The following is a 17,249-nucleotide window of genomic DNA, read 5'->3' on the forward strand; positions in this document are numbered from 1 at the left end:
GAAGGCATGAAGGAAGTCAGAAGGCACTGGTGGAATGAGTCTTGAAAAAAAACACAGAACCTCAGGTGGTACCCAGAGCTGAGGGGGTGGAATAGAAATTTTCAGATCTGACCCTCCCAGAAACTCCCAGGCACCTGGGAGAGATGGGGCTGATAGACTCCAGAAACCTTCATTACTTAACTACCATGGTACAGTTGGACCATATTTCTCCTTTTCTCATCCTTTCATCATACCTATCTAGTACTTTATCTCTTTTCATTCTCATTTTTCTTTTACTTGCCCCATCAAATATCAATTGCTATTCTTTCTGATCCAGTGCAAGCATCCTTATTATTTAGAAACTAGAGGCCCAATGCACAAACTTTGTGCAAGGGACTCGGCTCTTGCGGCCCCAGCTGCCTCACTGCCCCGGCTGCCTCACGGCCCCACGGCCCGCCCCCTGCCCACTGATCATTCTGGAAGGTCATTCTGGAAGGTCATTCTGTCATCCAGTCTAATTAGCATATTGGCTCTTTATTATATAGGATAATAATAAGGAAAGTAATAAGGAGAAATAGGTTTAGAAACTTCTTACTTAGAAAGTGTTGCAAAAGAAATAAAATTCATAGTTATCCAGTGAATGAAATGATATTTTATTACCTACAATAGTGCATTTTTTTGCTCCAAAATTGAGGTGACAATAGCACCCTCATTTCCTGCTGGTGGCATCTTCCACTGGTATGGACCTTTGAGTACGGGCTGATGTACAAAAAGTGCTACAACATGTCCCTAGTCTATGAACCAGTAATCACCCTCCCAAGAACATGTGCTTAAGAAGTAATTGAGTAGAAGCCTTAAAAGGTGCCACATGCATACCAATGTCACCTATAATGACAATGTACGTGTCCAAAATACTCTAATGCCTTAGCAAACTCTGTGAAAGTGACTCAATAAAATACTATGTGTCCATTGAAAATCATAATTATAAACACTATGTGGAAACATGGAAAACTCTGTACTATGTGAAAAGAACAGAACACAAAATTCTGTTACCCTCTTAGTGCAATTACGTGAAACCAGATGGAAAAAAATACACACCATTCCTCTTACATCAAAAGATAAAAATACAGACTTATCCTCTTCTTTTTTTTTCTTCTTAGTTTTAATGTCTTTATTGTATGCTAATCTAGGTCTTTATTGTATGCTAATCTAGGTCTTTATTGTATGCTAATCTAGGCATCTATGTTAATTCTTTTTTTCAGACTTCTATTTTTTAAAAAGCATTTTAATATTGTTATACTGTTTTTACTAATAAATGTAAATAATCCCAATAAAAGATATTACAGAAATTTTATAGGAAATCTAACATGAATCAATTATAATTTCCCGCCAGTTCCCCCCAACACATTTATTTCAAAGTATTTCCTTTTATGATATGTTTCCCCCTCCATTCCAACTTAAGGGGGAGGGAACACTTTTTATTTAACTCTAGCTACCCTATTTTATATTGGCAAGACCTGTTACATATCCTCCACATTATGGCCCCACATTATCCAGGCAAGTTTATTCTCCATCACATCCTAAATGTGTCTGCCACAGTAGGACCAGTCTCTCTATTCCATCAGCGACCTCTCTCATCCACTAACTCTCACTTCCAAATCTTTCCATGAGCAGCTAGACTACCATCAACTCCTCTCCATCTCTAAATCCTGCCCACCCTCTGAGCCCATATCCCCTCTTCTGACCTTCTCAGCCCTCCATGATCTCTTGGAACTTCAACTCCTCCAACACCGGTCATCTTTACCATATGACCATATTATGTACTTATTTCACAACTTATTCTTATCTGTCCAACTCTACTATAAAACCCTTGAAGTTAGGAACTGTATCTAATCTACATTTGACCTTCAAGCAAAGTTCCTCACAATGCTTAGCCCAGAGATAACTAAGTGACACTGTTCATTATGTGATCAATAAGGGAACAGGGATAAGGGAGCATATGGGAACTGAGGGATAGATTTCTAAACCTGTTCTGCATCTCATCTACCTATCAGACACATAGATAATTGCCCAAAACTGATCTTTATTAACTATTGTAAAATGTATGTGGACATCCATAAACATGAAGCCATCTGTAGCTCATTTTTAAAATCTATTAACCAGCACAGATGAATATGTATTACTGATGGTATCAGTGCTGATATTTATGATGTTCTAAAGTAGATTAAAAGCTATAGGCGACATTATTAATAACCTAATTTATCAGTGGAGTAAATCTTTAGATTTAATGATGTGGTTATAAAAAAAACAGCATGAAAAGTTTTTCGAAAATAGATGTTTTGCATAATTGTATCTGACACATTAAACCATGGAAAAATCTGAGTTAGATTACTTAATAGAACACTTAAGCATGCATATTAAATGAATCATATTTGTGACTTTTCAAAAGCAAACTGCTCCTAAATGGGAAATTTATGCTGTAGAATTAATATGTTGCAGATTCATAAATCACTGGCTTTATTAAAGGCAGAGTAATCTGGTTAAGAGAAATTGATCTGTAGAGTTAAGAAGATTGAGGTTCAAAATTCAACCCTCATGTGACCTGGAGGAAGTTGCTTAACCTGCCTGTGCCTCAAATTCCTCATTTGAAAGTGGCTGAGACTACCACCTTCACAATATTGCTTTGAAGATTAACTGGCAGTATATATGCAAAGAACATAGCACAGGCCCTAGTACTACATGGAAAGCAGTCAATAAAAGATATGTCTTATCACTGTCATTATTTTAAAATTATCATCGTATCATAAACGAATGCCCTCCACAGACCAGCTGGTGTGGCTCAGCAGTTGAATGTCGACCCCAAAACCAAGAGGTCACAGGTTTGATTCCTGGTCAGGGCACATGCCTGAGTTGTGGGCTGGATCCTCAGTAGGGGGTATGCAGGAGGAAGCATATCAATGTTTCTCTCTCATCAGTGTTTCTATATTTCTATCCCTTCCCCTTCATCTCTCACTAAAAATCATTTTTAAAATAAAATATAAAAAAATAATGCTCTCACAAAATTATTACTCAAAGCATGTCAAACTTGCACCAAAGTTAATATGAAGTTGATGAACATTTGCATCAGGCCATAGCAAAGACAATTTTTATAGACCTCTTGATATAATGAGCCCTGGCTAATGTCCCTCATTGCAATGAACACAAATCTATTAATAGCAAAGAGCCTAAATGAAGCAATGCAGCAGCAAGGATCGTTGTTTCAAGAAATCATAAATCTTATTGATCTATTTTTTTCCCCTTCCTGGAGAAAGCTAACTGGAAGCATGTTCGATCCTAATGGACCAGTGTTGAAAAAAGAGGGAGCTGTTTTCTCTGAATCAGCTGGAGAAGGCTTATCTTCATACAACACCCATAAATAGAACTTTACCTCCCTGCCCAAGAAACCTCTTAAATGGCTGAACTCCGTCCCTGAACGCAATCTATTACATTGGTCCATAATTTACCACCTGGAAAAATATTCAGTTTTAATGAAGCTTGACAGTCTCCAAATACGACATTGTTTAAGCAGCAAAGACTGAGTTTGTTTTCAATATGAGAAAAAATGGCAATTAGATTGAAAAGGAAACAGTTGAAAATGCAACCTCCCATGTGTGATGTTTTTAGAGGAATTGAGAGATACAGGTAAGAAAGCAGAGAAGTGTTTATCCAAAATCCTCTTGGAAACAGAGGAATCCTCTCTGAACCAAAGAAATGACAAGGGTAGAAGAAAATTATGGGGAACATTCTCTATAACTATAATGATAATGACTTCCTAACAGCACACTGCAGAGAAAGTTTTAATCTTTTAATTTTCGAAGTACTGTTCTGTATCCCACTCTTGTCTCAAATATACAGGAAAAATGTCTTGAAAGGCTTGAGTGACCCCACATTGAACAAACCTAATGGCTGCTTCTCTGAACCTCTCAGGACTTGCCGATGCTGCTGAACCTGCTGGAGCTCATTTCTCCTTGAGTTGGAGACTTTCCTTGTCTCCTCAGAGCTCTCTCGTCCTGCTCCTGCCTCCTAAATGTGCAAATCCCCTGGAAGGGTGGGCCTCTCTACCGTATTTCTTGAGGAACGCATCAACCCATCCCTGCACCAGCTACCAGTACTTTGGAGAGAATTCCCAGAGCCACATCCCAAGTTTGTTCTCTTTCTGAACCTCAATTCTGCATCTGGGATGGCTTCTGGGAGAAGGTGGGGTTTGAACTGGGTTTGAAGGCTGGTTGGATTCAAAGAAGTGGAGCTGGGAAAGGAGCATTATGTGGGAAGATGACCTTCGACAGAGGGCAGAGATGCAGAACAAGGAATGTTTGGATGACAGGGGAGGTCTCTAGGATATTCTTATTCTTTTTGTAAAAGACTTTTCAGGAAGGGGACTTTTCCATCTTCTAGGACCTTCTGTTTTTCTAAATGTCTGGAAGTGCTTACTATCCAAAGTTTAGAAATAAATCAAACCATTTACACATAAACCCTTCCCTCACCCATAACTCTAATGGCATCAAAAAGAATGTCCCAGATCCCTAGAGGTTCCATTTCCAGAAGACTCACCTCTCCAAATATCACCCTCATTGCCCAACTTCACCAGAAGTGCCCCTGGTCACAGGGAGTCTGGTGGGATTTGCTCAGGTCCTCCAATTCTGAACCAGTGGTTTGACTCCTGAGTTCAACTGCTATTCTTCAAAATTTTTCTTAAAAATAAAGATCACTTCACCACTCAGAATTTTGATTTCTTGGCCTTCCTTTTTCCACAGGAAAAAAAAAAAGACAAGGAAAGTAAGTGAGAATCTAAGTGAACTGTTCAAGATATCATTATCTCCAGATATCTGTCCCATGGCTTATAATACAACCTTTGATAGAAGATCTGCAGAAGACAGGGTGCTTTTTAATATGTTAGTGAACAAAAGAAAACCCACATTATGCATCTCATTAACTCCTCATTCCATTACACAGTACAAAGCATGGTCAGTACTTCCCTGAAGCAGAAAATAACCACTGGATGAGTTTTACCACTGGGCCATCCTGAGTTCAAAACTGGAGATCATCTAACCTTGCTAACCCAAGTCTTTTGCAAAAATAACTACTCTCCAAGGAGATACATTATTTAATACATATTTTTCAGCATGTGAGAAGAGGTATAACACTATGTAATACTTAGAAAAATTATTGCTCTTGGCAACTTGTAACTATTGAATGTATTCCAAGGTCAATGGCTTAGATCAGAATTTTTGCTCATCATCTCCCCATGAGCCTATCTATGAATGTATGAGTTTATACTAAATACACTTTAATCTACTCCTTGCTCTAGCCCCACCTATTTTCCTCTAAAAAATATATTTTAAAGGCATTTATAGATTCCATGGTCAAAGGATAGAACACCAGCACTGTTTGTCTACTCAAAACTTTATGTTATCTTCTCTGCTTTGGATTAAATATAGCATGCACCTCATAAATCCATTCCAAAAGCCCATTTTCCACCTCCCTTTACAACTGTCTTAGCATCTTTTTTACCAAAAGATGTTTTAATGCCCACAGTGAAAGTATAATTCATATGCTAGTTATAAGCTTTTAAAAAGACATAAATCTACTGACATCTGCTTTAGATCATGATGGTAATAGTTCCAAAACTAACTAGAAAATCAGATAAAATACTAAAACATTTATTTGAAGGTTCTGGAGAGCTGCCAAGGTAACCAGGATTTGAGAGTGCAAGAGTCTGGAGAGAAGGGAACTGTAGGGAGGCGAGCTGACCTCAGGACATTTGTTGAGTCTTTTCTTTATGATCAGTTAGAATCTAAGAAACTGCACAATGGGCAATGGCAAGAGATAAAGAATCCATTAGAAACCTTGGAAATCTTACAGGGGAGGGAGAAAAAAAATAGGGGTTGGAGTTGCCCAGTAAGCAGTACTAGAGTGATCAAGAATCTGAACAGAAGGGAACACAGGGACAAATTCTCGAGCTTATCAGAGCAAGAGGCTTAAAAGTCTAGCAGAAAACTGGTGAAAATATATCCATTTTCAGCACTCTATTATGCTGATGATATTTTAAGAAATACAACTTTAGCATCCCCAGCTTTCATCCCTGAGAACAAGGATGAATAGGAGGTGAAGGGAGCCCTAGCAGACCTGCAGCCCAGCCTTAGATCAGTGCTGTGTACAATTAGATTAAAGGAATCTGCCCAACTCTAGCTGCCTATCAGAGAGTATAGGACCATTTCAAGAAGTTAACACCTGAGTCACCATAGTTTTTATGTCCAAGGCCTAGCATTCGATCAAAAATCACCAGGCATACCAAAAAAGAGAATAAAAACACATAGAGACAAATTCATACATGATCCAGGTATTGGAGCTATCTAGACACAGAATTTTTTAAATAACTATGATTAATATGGTTTTTAAAATATAGATTTTTACCAAAGACCTATAATATACTTTTTTTAAAGCATCAAATAGAACTTCTGGAACTAAAAAATTACAATAACTGAAACTAAGAACTCAATAGATAGGTTTCACAGTAGATTGGCTACCATAAAGAAGATTGATGAACTGAAGATGAGGAAGTATAAAATATCTAGGCTGAATCCCAGAGAGCGAAACAGATGGGAAGTGCAGAAAAGAGCACTAGCAAAATATGGTGGGCTTCATAAAGGTCTGACACATCTGCAATTGAGTCCCAGAAGGGGATGATAGAATGGGACAGAATATATATTAGAAGTGATAATAGCTGAGAATGTTCCAAACCTTCTAAAAGGTAGCAAATAGTTTCATAAAGCACTACAAATCACAACCCAGGATTAATCTAATAAAAGTACAGCTAGGCACATCGGTGTAAAATTGATGAAAAACTAAGCTAAAGAGAAAACTTTAAAGGAACTAGAAAAGACACATCACCTTCAAAGACGTAAGAATGAGACTGACAGTTGAGTTTTCCTTAGAAAAATGTGGGAGCTAGAGAACAATGGGGCACTAACTTTAAAGAACTAACAGAAATGAATGAATAAATAAATAAATAAATAAATAAATAGAAATGAACTGCCCGTCTAGATGTCCATACACAATGAACATATCTTTGATAATGAAGATGAAATAAAAGATTTTTTAGGAAAACAAACATTGAAAGTATTGATCCCTAATAGACCTGCATTAAAAGATAATTTTCAGGAAGAAGGAAAAAATTATTCCAGGTAGAAACAAAGATATAATGCAGAAAGAACATTAGAGAAAGTAAAAATTTAGGAAAATAAAAATGAATATTGACAGTAAAATCAATACTAATAATGTCTTATGGAGTTAAGATACATGTAAAATATATATAACATATATTTTATATATAATATAAGTATTGTATTTATAATATTTATAAATACATATATAATATACATTACATGTATATATTATACAATATGTCTATAACATCATATATACACTATATATACAATGTACACAGTAATAATATATAGATATTACATATATTATGTATATAACTATACTTATACATAATATAAATATTGTCATATTACTATGACAATAATAATACAAAATAAGGGGATAAATGAAATGCAGATTCTAACATTATTTGGGAAAGGTAATATGATAATAAATCAAGGATGGATTTGTAATCTCTGTGGTAACCACTAAGTAACAGCAAAAGAATGTATAGCTAAAAAGTTAATCAAGAAGAAAAATAGAGCAAAATGGAAACAGAAGTCAGCATAAAGCTAATATCAAACCCTGAGAAGATTATTACAAGAAATAAAAATTATGATCAATCTTTCCCATGAACATATATGCAAAAATGCTTAACAAAATAATAGTATATCCAGCTATGCATTAAAAAAAAGGTAATGCATCATGCAGAAATGTGTTTTTTTCCAAGAATGCAAGGTTAGTTAATATTCAAAAATCAGTCAATGCAATTCCCACATTAACAAAAAGGGAAAAAATGGGAGAGAACTCTTATGATTATCTCATAGATGTAGAAAGCAATTTGAGAAAAATTAACACCTGTTCATGATTTAAAACAAACTATTGGAAACTAGGAGTGAAATGAAACTGCCTTAATCTCAACAAAACTACCTACGAAAAAGCCCACAGTGCATATCATGCTTCATGGTGAAATAGTGAAAGCTTTCCTTCTGCAGTTGGGAATGAGACGAGGATGTCACCACCTATCACCACCAGCTATCACCACCTCCTTTCAACACTGCACGGGGGGTTCTAGCAAGAAGAATAAATAAACGACATATGGTATTGAAAGGAAGAAGTAAAACTGCCATTATTTTAAGATGATATGATTGTGTATATAAAAACAAAAAGAAGCTACAGACAAACTATAAGGATCAGTAAGTGAACTCAGTAAATAGACTGGATACAAGAAGACTATACAAAAATCAACTGTGGGGTGCAAATTTAAATCACAATGAAATGCCATTACAAATCTATCAGAATTGCTAAAATGGAACAAAAATGATTGCAAAACGTTGGCAATGAGATGAAGCAGCAGGAATTCTCATACACTGTTGCGGGACTGTAGATTTGTGGAACTACTTGGAAAACTGCTTGATAATATCTAATGAGGTTGAATATTTCTTACCCAGTGAACCAGCAATTCTACTCCTAAATATATATACAGCAGAAATGCTCACATACATGCGTCCTTTCCCACTTCCCAAAATATCTTGTATACAGATGCTCATAATAGCATCACTTGAAATATCTCCAAACTGGAAACAACCTGTTTGTCTATCAACAGTGGAACAAATAAATTTGGTGCACCGATGCAATGGAAGGCTGGAAGGCTATGCAACCACGCAAATAAACCACCCAGTTCCACATGGATGAATGTCACAAATAAAATATTGAATGAGAGAAGCCACGCACTGAAAGTACATATTCAATGATACCATTTGTATAAAGTTCAAAAAGAAGCAAAGCAAACCTATGAGGCAGTGATTTCTGGGAGACATACGAGGGAGGCTTCTTGGGCGGTGGTTAAGTGGGTATGTTCTCCTTACAGAAGTGTATTGAGCTGCACACCTATGATCTGTACATTATTATGAATGAGAGCTATCCTTTGAGAAAAATTTATAAACAACATCCATAAAGACAATTATTCCTTTAGTGAATGTCTTCTATGTGCAAGAGATTCTGCTAAGATTTATGAAAAATGCAAGATGTTTTGAGTGGAAGGGGTTAATAAGTTGGTTGGGAGTGCATATACATGTGAAAATATACATTAGGACACAGAAATAGGGGAGAAGTGAATGAACGTGTATAATTAGAGCTCTCACCGTGTGAAGGCTGTGGAGATCCCGGGACCTGTGTGTGCACTGGTTCTGCATACTTCCTGTAAATATATAGGAGCTATTCAGGGAGAATTGTGACAGAATCCACCCTCAAGTTTCTGTAAGTAGATTTTGCCCCTCAGTCACTTGGGGTCTTTCTTTCTCTAAGTCAGTTGAGAGCCAGTTTACCACCTTCTCTGAAAAAGCAATGGTGATGAAGAGCCTGGAGTCAGAAACCAGACCAACTGGATTCAAAGCCTTAGTCCACCTCTCCCAAAGTGTGAGACTTTGGGCAAATTGGTTACCACCAAGATGCTACAATCAGGATAATAATAATGTCTAACTTTTGGCCTCGCTGTGTGCCAAAATGTTTGATACAAAGGAAGTTCTTAAGAAGTATTACCTACTGTTCCTCAGTCCCCAGCTGGTAATTTGGGAAGAAATGAGCAATACATAGGCCCCTTTTCAAGAAGATCACACACAAAGGCAGATAGACAAGGAAACAATGAGCTACATGCAGCCCGATAAAAGCTGAGCTCTGAGCAGGGACCAGGGAGCACTTCGTTCTAGTTGCAGCAATCAGAGGAGGTGGCATTTGAGTGTCAAAGATGCATAGAAATCTGCCATGCTCAGAAAAAGCTGTGACAAAGGAGAGGCTATTAGTTGGAAAAGAGAAAGTAGAAAACAAGGTGCCTCTAAGCAGAGGGAACGTTGTGAGCCAGACAATAAAGCTCAGACTGAGCGTAGTTGGAAGACAACAATGTGGTTCAGTGTTAAATAGAAATTGATGTGACACCAGAATGGAGAAAAAGCAACTAGCATATTAACCATTATCTAGTACAAGTCAAAGCCAAGTATTTTTAAATTCTTCTCGGTTTAAACATCCCAGACTTGTTATAGTTATCCATACATTAGTTCCCAAAACAGACAATGGGTTATTTCTCTGTCAGTTAAAAAACAAAACAAAAAAACACACCAGGAATTGTCTATAGCCTTACACTGACAATGTGTGTGTTCCATTATAAAAAAGAACCCGGACGGCCAATTTTAAAGGACAATTCAGATCGCTTTGGGACAGGACTAAATTTGGAAGCAAATTGTGAATTCCATGAAAGATGGCCAAGTAGACTCTGTTTTCATGCTGCAAATTTGGGGGAGATGGTCAGGATTCAAGAACAGAGACAAACCTGATCTGCTAATCACTAAAGCAGGAGGCTTCTCTGAAGCCACACGCAGAAGCAGCATTCTGCCTGGCATTTCTTAGTCACCACTAACTCCCAGGTCCACCAAATGCTAACATCTGGACTAATGATTGTTACGCACAGGGATTCTTGCTTCACCCAGGACATTGCCCTGGAGCCATGGGGAGCAGAGAGACACACAATTATGTGATTTAGTTAGCATTGATGGTGTGCTCCAAATGGGAAACCCAATCTCCTGTGTTGCCTTGGGAGAGTATCACAGTACCACACACTTCTGATATGGGAACCGGGAGCCTGAGCACAGAGCTGGAGTGGGGTGAAAGGTGAGGAATGGAAGGAAGGGAAGACAGGGAGACAGAGGGGAGAGCAGAGAACTAAGAATCTGGGGTTCTTTGTCCACCAGTTAAAGACTTTCAACTGTGCTCTGATAACTTGCCTGGCTCTGAAGAAAACCCTGGAGATAACTTAGTGAACATAATGTGATTCCTGCCCTTTAGGATTCAAATTCTAGATGGATAGAAATAAAGGTGATTTTACATTATGATACAATGTGGCTTGCGCTGCAAGAGTGATTGTTACAAAATGCAATGGGAAGAAGAGAAGGGGTGGTGAAACATTCCTAAGTCTATGGAGAAGAAATGCCAATGAGTTGGTGCTTAAAGGGTAAACAGGATTTTAAGAGAGAGAAAATTGCACAAAGATCCAAAAGTATGCAAGTATGCTCTATATCGGCCCTGGGATCATCAACATTTTAGATACCAATTTCTCCTAAAGTGAGGAAAGTTACCAAATCCCTGTTGAAAGATAATTCCATGATCCTAGGACCAGGACCAGTGACTAACTTGGGATAATGATGCCATACGGTTCAGTGGGCAGAACTACAGGTCAGGAATCTAAAGAAGCCTTTTTGTTCTTTTCATAGTTGCCAACCCCTGCCAGCCTCCTCTTCATGAGCCTGATCCCTCCCCTTTGACACACACCCCAGCGGGGAGCCCCAACAGTTTCATTGGTAGAGACTGTTCCATTCCTGGAATCTTAGACTTGAAGGTCGTGAGTCATTTTCACTGGTCAGTTTTGCAATAAGGTAGATTTCTAAATATTGACTGCTTAGACATTCAGTGTAAATGTCTGACATGTAAAGTAGTATTCCTTGACTTCAAAAATAAGTCGATTGTTTACTTGGAAGTACATAAGCCTGATTTTCTCTCAATGAAAAGAGAAGCAAAGAGTAAGGACAACATATCACCCCTCTTATCCCTAAGGAGATCCAGTGTTCTTATGGGGGAATTTAAGAGAGGAGTGAGGTGAAGTTAGTAGGTACTCCAGCTTTCTGAGATCAGACGTGCTCTCTAAACATTGAACATCATTGACTTGAGCTGATTTTTTTCCTGCCATGCAATTTTGAATTATATAAATGTCTGATTGTAATCAAATTACTTTGACCTTGCAAAGAGTGCCGAAACTATACCCATACCAGCCCGTACAGTAACTTTTTAGAAGTCTGCTAGCTTTAAAATATTAGGCATCGATTCAAAATTGCTCTGAGTTAGGAGATACTGATGTATTCCTCCACCACCCCCCCCCCCCAAAAAAAAAAGTGTGAGGGGAATAATTTGTCTCTAGAATTTAAAGGAAGAAGTCCCAAGAAATATTTTCATGAGTTTTTAACACTGAATATTTAAAAGGGAGAATTTCTAAAGAGAAATTCTAAGAAATACTTTCATGAGCTTTTAACATGTAATATTAAGACCTATTACAGCCTATCAGCAGAAGGTCCTGTGACCTTGCAAAATGGAAAAAGGCATCAGATAAACCACAACAGTAAGCTCCTCCTGTAAGATCGTCTCCAAGTAATTTAGACTCCAGGAAGCTTCAAAGAAAAGTACTGAAATCTTAGTTTACACTGCACCAAGCAAAATTTGGAGGATGTGAGAAGGACAAATGCTTAACTCTGATTCAAGAGAGAAAAAGCCCATGATTGTTTAACTTCTTCCATCATTATTTCAAGAATTTCTCTTGTGAAAGTTTGACTGCAGCTCTCTTGACTTTCTCAGAATTGAAGGTGACAAAAATAGCCTTTAATTAACCAGCTACAAAGTATGATAATGGCTTTTCTTCACCTCTGGGCAATTGCCTTGTGCTGATCTGACATGTACCTCCAAGGTCATTCCCCAATCTTTTGAAACAGTAATTTATTTACTGCCAGTGGGTTTTCTTTTCTTAATTTTTATGTTCAAGTAATAAGGGTGGAATCCTGGGTGTGAAAGGTAAGGGACCTGGCTCCTGAGAGCCAGCAGACTCACCCAAAGGTCCTGACCCGTGTACTGAGTCCTGGCCTGTAAACACATCTGAATGACATTAGCTGTGTATTTACAAAGCACAGCCCTGAGTGGGTCCATTACGCCTGGTCTAATGGAACTGCATTCCTCTAAGTGCTTTTTAAGTTGTGTAGACTGCACAGCCAATATTCCTTCAGGGTCCTAGAAGGCTCGATGGCCATAAATAGTAAGCTAACCACCCCACCTCCACCCCCCCCCACCCCTACCCCCTTCCCCCGCCCAGGGCCATCTTGAACTGCTTTGAGATACACCGAAACCGAGGCCCAAGTCCAGTCTGTCTTCTGTCACCATCTTATCTATTTGTTTGAGCTTCTGTTATCCTTACTTATCCAACTTTCTAAATCGGACACAGAAAACAAACTAATGTCACCATCCTTCCATCAGTTGACTATCCATCATTTGACTTTCATCAGTTACTTCCAACCACTCACACCGTGCTAAATACCTCCATGTGCTAACGTAAACTGCCCCCTACTCCTAACCCAATTAGTTAGTACTATTAGTATCACCATTTTTATAATGAGAAAACTAAAAATCAGGGAGATGAAACCACATGCCCAGGGTTGCAAGGTGAGATGAGTTGCACTATCATTAACCCCATTATACAGAGGAGGAAAGTCAGCTCTGAAAAGGTCAGTAGCTCGCCCAAGGTTACAGAGCTAGTAAGTGGTACAGCTTAAACCAAATCTGTCTGAAGTTCAAGCTAGACTCTTTACTTCTTCTGAAGCCAAGGGCATTTTGATTTTGCATTGTCAAGCCCTTTAGAAATCAGAGGATCATTAGAACCAACCAATCTTCACTTTACCAGTAGGGGCTCTGAATAGCTAAGGTTAAATGGCTAGTGATCAACAAAGTATAACCCAGTTCAGGACTCTTGTCACAGGACTCCTTACAACTGTGAACAAACTCTGACCTGGTTTCACTTCAGTGAAAAACATCTAAAGACTAAAGAAGGTCTATTGGGTATGACATGTATAAATCAGCAGCAATCAAAATGTGATCTTAGGATAACCCTAACTCATTAAAAAAATCAAAATTATCTTTATCAACTGTTTGTTTTTCCTTCACTATTAATATTTCACAAAATCATTCATTTTTTACATTTTACATTTTTTATGACAAATATCTAAGATCCCTCCCTTCATTAAAATCAGGAGTGTTTTCTCAGCAAGTGATATGGACTTGACTTTTTCTAATTATAATTTTGTGTTCGTGATTATGTATATGTGCATTATATATGCATATATATCCATATGCACATATCCATAATATTTTCACATGGGGGATAGAGAATTAGTCAATATTGTCAAACACAAGCCTTTAAATTCAGACACAGAGATGCCTTGTACTAATAATAATAGAAGTAACATTTAATCAAAATATTTGACCTGTAAATAGTCTCAACAAATATTTGTTGAATGAGTAAATTATTTGTTCAGCAGCCCCTCAGATTAAAATTTTAATTTGTATTAAATATAAAAAATTTAATTTACATTTAATCACTGGACTTTCAGTTGTGTGTGAGAATATGCTAATCATATGGAAAATATCCTTAAAGTTTTAATATGTGCCATTTTTTTAAAATGTCCTACAACATGGGAAGGAGAGAAATCTTTCTAGAAAATAAAGATGTTCATATATTCTTGAGAACTGCTCTGAGATTTATAAAGTACACAGCATACTAAGCAAGAGAAAACAGGAAATAGTCCATTTTACCAATATAAAATGAAATGGAGCAATGGATTTGATTCTATTATATTAGTAGTGAAATGTGAGGACACAATAAATCTATCATCATCTACCTCCCTCCAGAAGCTGCCAATGATCACATATTTAGAACCCTACACCATTTCAGGGAATCCAGTTAATTAATCCTTCCAGCCAATAGAAAAATATATATTCCATGTTTTCTGAATATCTTTCTCTTTTTTAAGATATTTGTTTTTATTAATATCAGAGAAGAAGGGAGAGGGAGAGAGAGATAGAAACATCAATGATGGGAGAGAATCATTGATTGGCTGCCTCCTGCACACCCCCACTGGGAATCGAGCCTTCAACCCAGGCATGTGCCCTTGACCGGAATCGAACCGGGGACCCTTCAGTCTGCAGGTCGATGCTCTATCCACTGAGCCAAACCAGCTAGGGCCTGAATATCTTTCTTTTCATCTTTGTGCAGAAACACAATTTCAGTATAATGAAAAGTTTTATCAGAACCCAAATTCTATAACCTTTAGATTATTCTAACATGGAAGACTAGAACCTAGATCAATATTGGCATATGCTCTTGGTGAGCTCCAACAGAAAAGATAAAGATGGTTTATAACCAAGTCTGACAACACACCAACCCACATATGTTTTCCTAGTGGCAATTTATAGACTAAGAATCACTGTGATGCAGTCAGAGAAGCCCTGTTTACTAATGAATGCTCTTATCAATGTTTTATCATGTGGTGGGTCAATAAAAAGAGAGCATAGAAATAAATTAACTGAAGATATGAGGTCTTCCTTTCAGAAATAATATTCCACAAAAATGTTTAATGTCTGCCACCCAGACCTAGGCCTGGACTGTGGGGATCTCTCCCACACTGGAAGAGGAGCTGGCTTCTGCAGCGATAAATGCTTCCTGCACCCTGCACTTTCAAGACCGGCTTAGGGAATGTGCTTGTTGGGATAGCAGGTCATCGGCTCAGGCAAGGCTTGAACGAAGTAGCAGCGCACCAAAAACTGAAATGGAACTCGCTCCATCCACTGAAGCAAAAACTTGTCAACCAGGCACTTTGGGGCTCAGTGAATGGCACTGAACCTAGAGGCGTTTCCAGGGGCAAATTTCTCTACTGCCCTTCTAACATGGATGTGGAACAATGGCTGTGTTGTCAACAAAACTCATTCTTTCATACACGCTGAGCCCTCCAGAAAGTGTCTAGACACAGAACATGCCCAAAATTTGTCCTGCAAGGCCCTCACCAAGCTTATCTTTATCCTTTGGAGTATATGTTCATGATTTCAACCACATTAACCTCTTCTTCCCCTCGACCCTTAAATCATTTTCAACCTAAATTACGTGCGTGATATTCGCCATTTCCTGTTTCACCCTGTGGTCTTTAGTCGCTTTCTGGTCACACACATCCATTCATAGCCTGGTAAGAGCTTCCAGTTTTCACTTGGGTAAGTCATGCTAATCATCTCAGGGCTTTGGCCTAAGAGATGGAAAAGAAGTTGACTTGCTCTACCAAGCTTGAGCCCTGGAGGAATGATCCACAGGGAGTCTGTGAATGAAGCCAACACAGGAAGACAGCAGTGGCTAGATGAGAGACAGCAAAATACTGGGACTTTGTGGCTTATTTTGAGTCTTAAATCTAGTAATTACCCAAATCAGCCTAAAGTGTGAACTTCAGAGTTACCTGAGATAGTAAATCCTTATCCTTCACCTAAGCCAAATTGAGTTGAGTTTACTTGGAATTCGTGATGGTTAATTTTATATGTTAACTTGACTGGGGTAAGGGATTCTCAGATAGCTGGCAAAAACAAACAACAACAACAACAAAAACACCATTATTTCTGGGTGTGTCTCTGAGGATGTTTCCAGAACACATGAGCATCTGAATTAGGACACTGAGTAAGAAGATCATCCTCACCAATGCAGGTGGGCATCATCCAATCCATTGAAGGCCTGAGTAGAACAAAAAGGTGGAAGAAGCGTGAATTCACTCTTTTTGCCTTGGACATTGATGCTCCTGGTTCTTGAGGCTTTGAACTCAGACAAGGACTTCCACCATCAGTGTTCCAGTTCTCCAGCCTTTGGCTCAGATTTACACCATTACCTCCAGACTCAGACTGAATAACACCACCAGCTTCCCTGGCTCTTCAGCTTCCAGACAGCAGATCATAAAACTTCTTAACCTCCATACTTGTGTGAGCCAATTCACATATAGGGTGTCCCAAAAAAATCTATACACACACTTTGAATAATTATAAAGGCAGTACTTATTAAAATACATCTCATTTTCAAAATTGAGCTTACAGCTGTTAAAGTATGTCTACATGTTTTTGAGACAGGCTGTATACACACACACACACACACACACACACACACACACGTCTGTGTGTGGGTAGATAGACGGATGATAGATGATAGATAGATAGATAGATAGATAGACAGATATCCTAGTGGTCCTGTCTCTCTGGAGAATCCTAACTAAAAATATTCTAATTTATACAAGTATGCCATATTTCCTCAGCACAATTTAACTTCTTGGAGCAAGGATCATATTGAGTATTCCCCACAGCCTTAGCCTATTACAAATATGTGGTAGTCACTCAAAAATCTGTTGCTTTATTAATTGTCTGGACTGTTCTATCTCATTTGATACTAAAACTAGAAAGTAAACTTACCTTCATGATGGTCA

This window comes from Myotis nattereri (assembly GCF_964212035.1).
Source record: "Myotis nattereri genome assembly, chromosome: 12".
Lineage (NCBI taxonomy): Eukaryota > Metazoa > Chordata > Mammalia > Chiroptera > Vespertilionidae > Myotis > Myotis nattereri.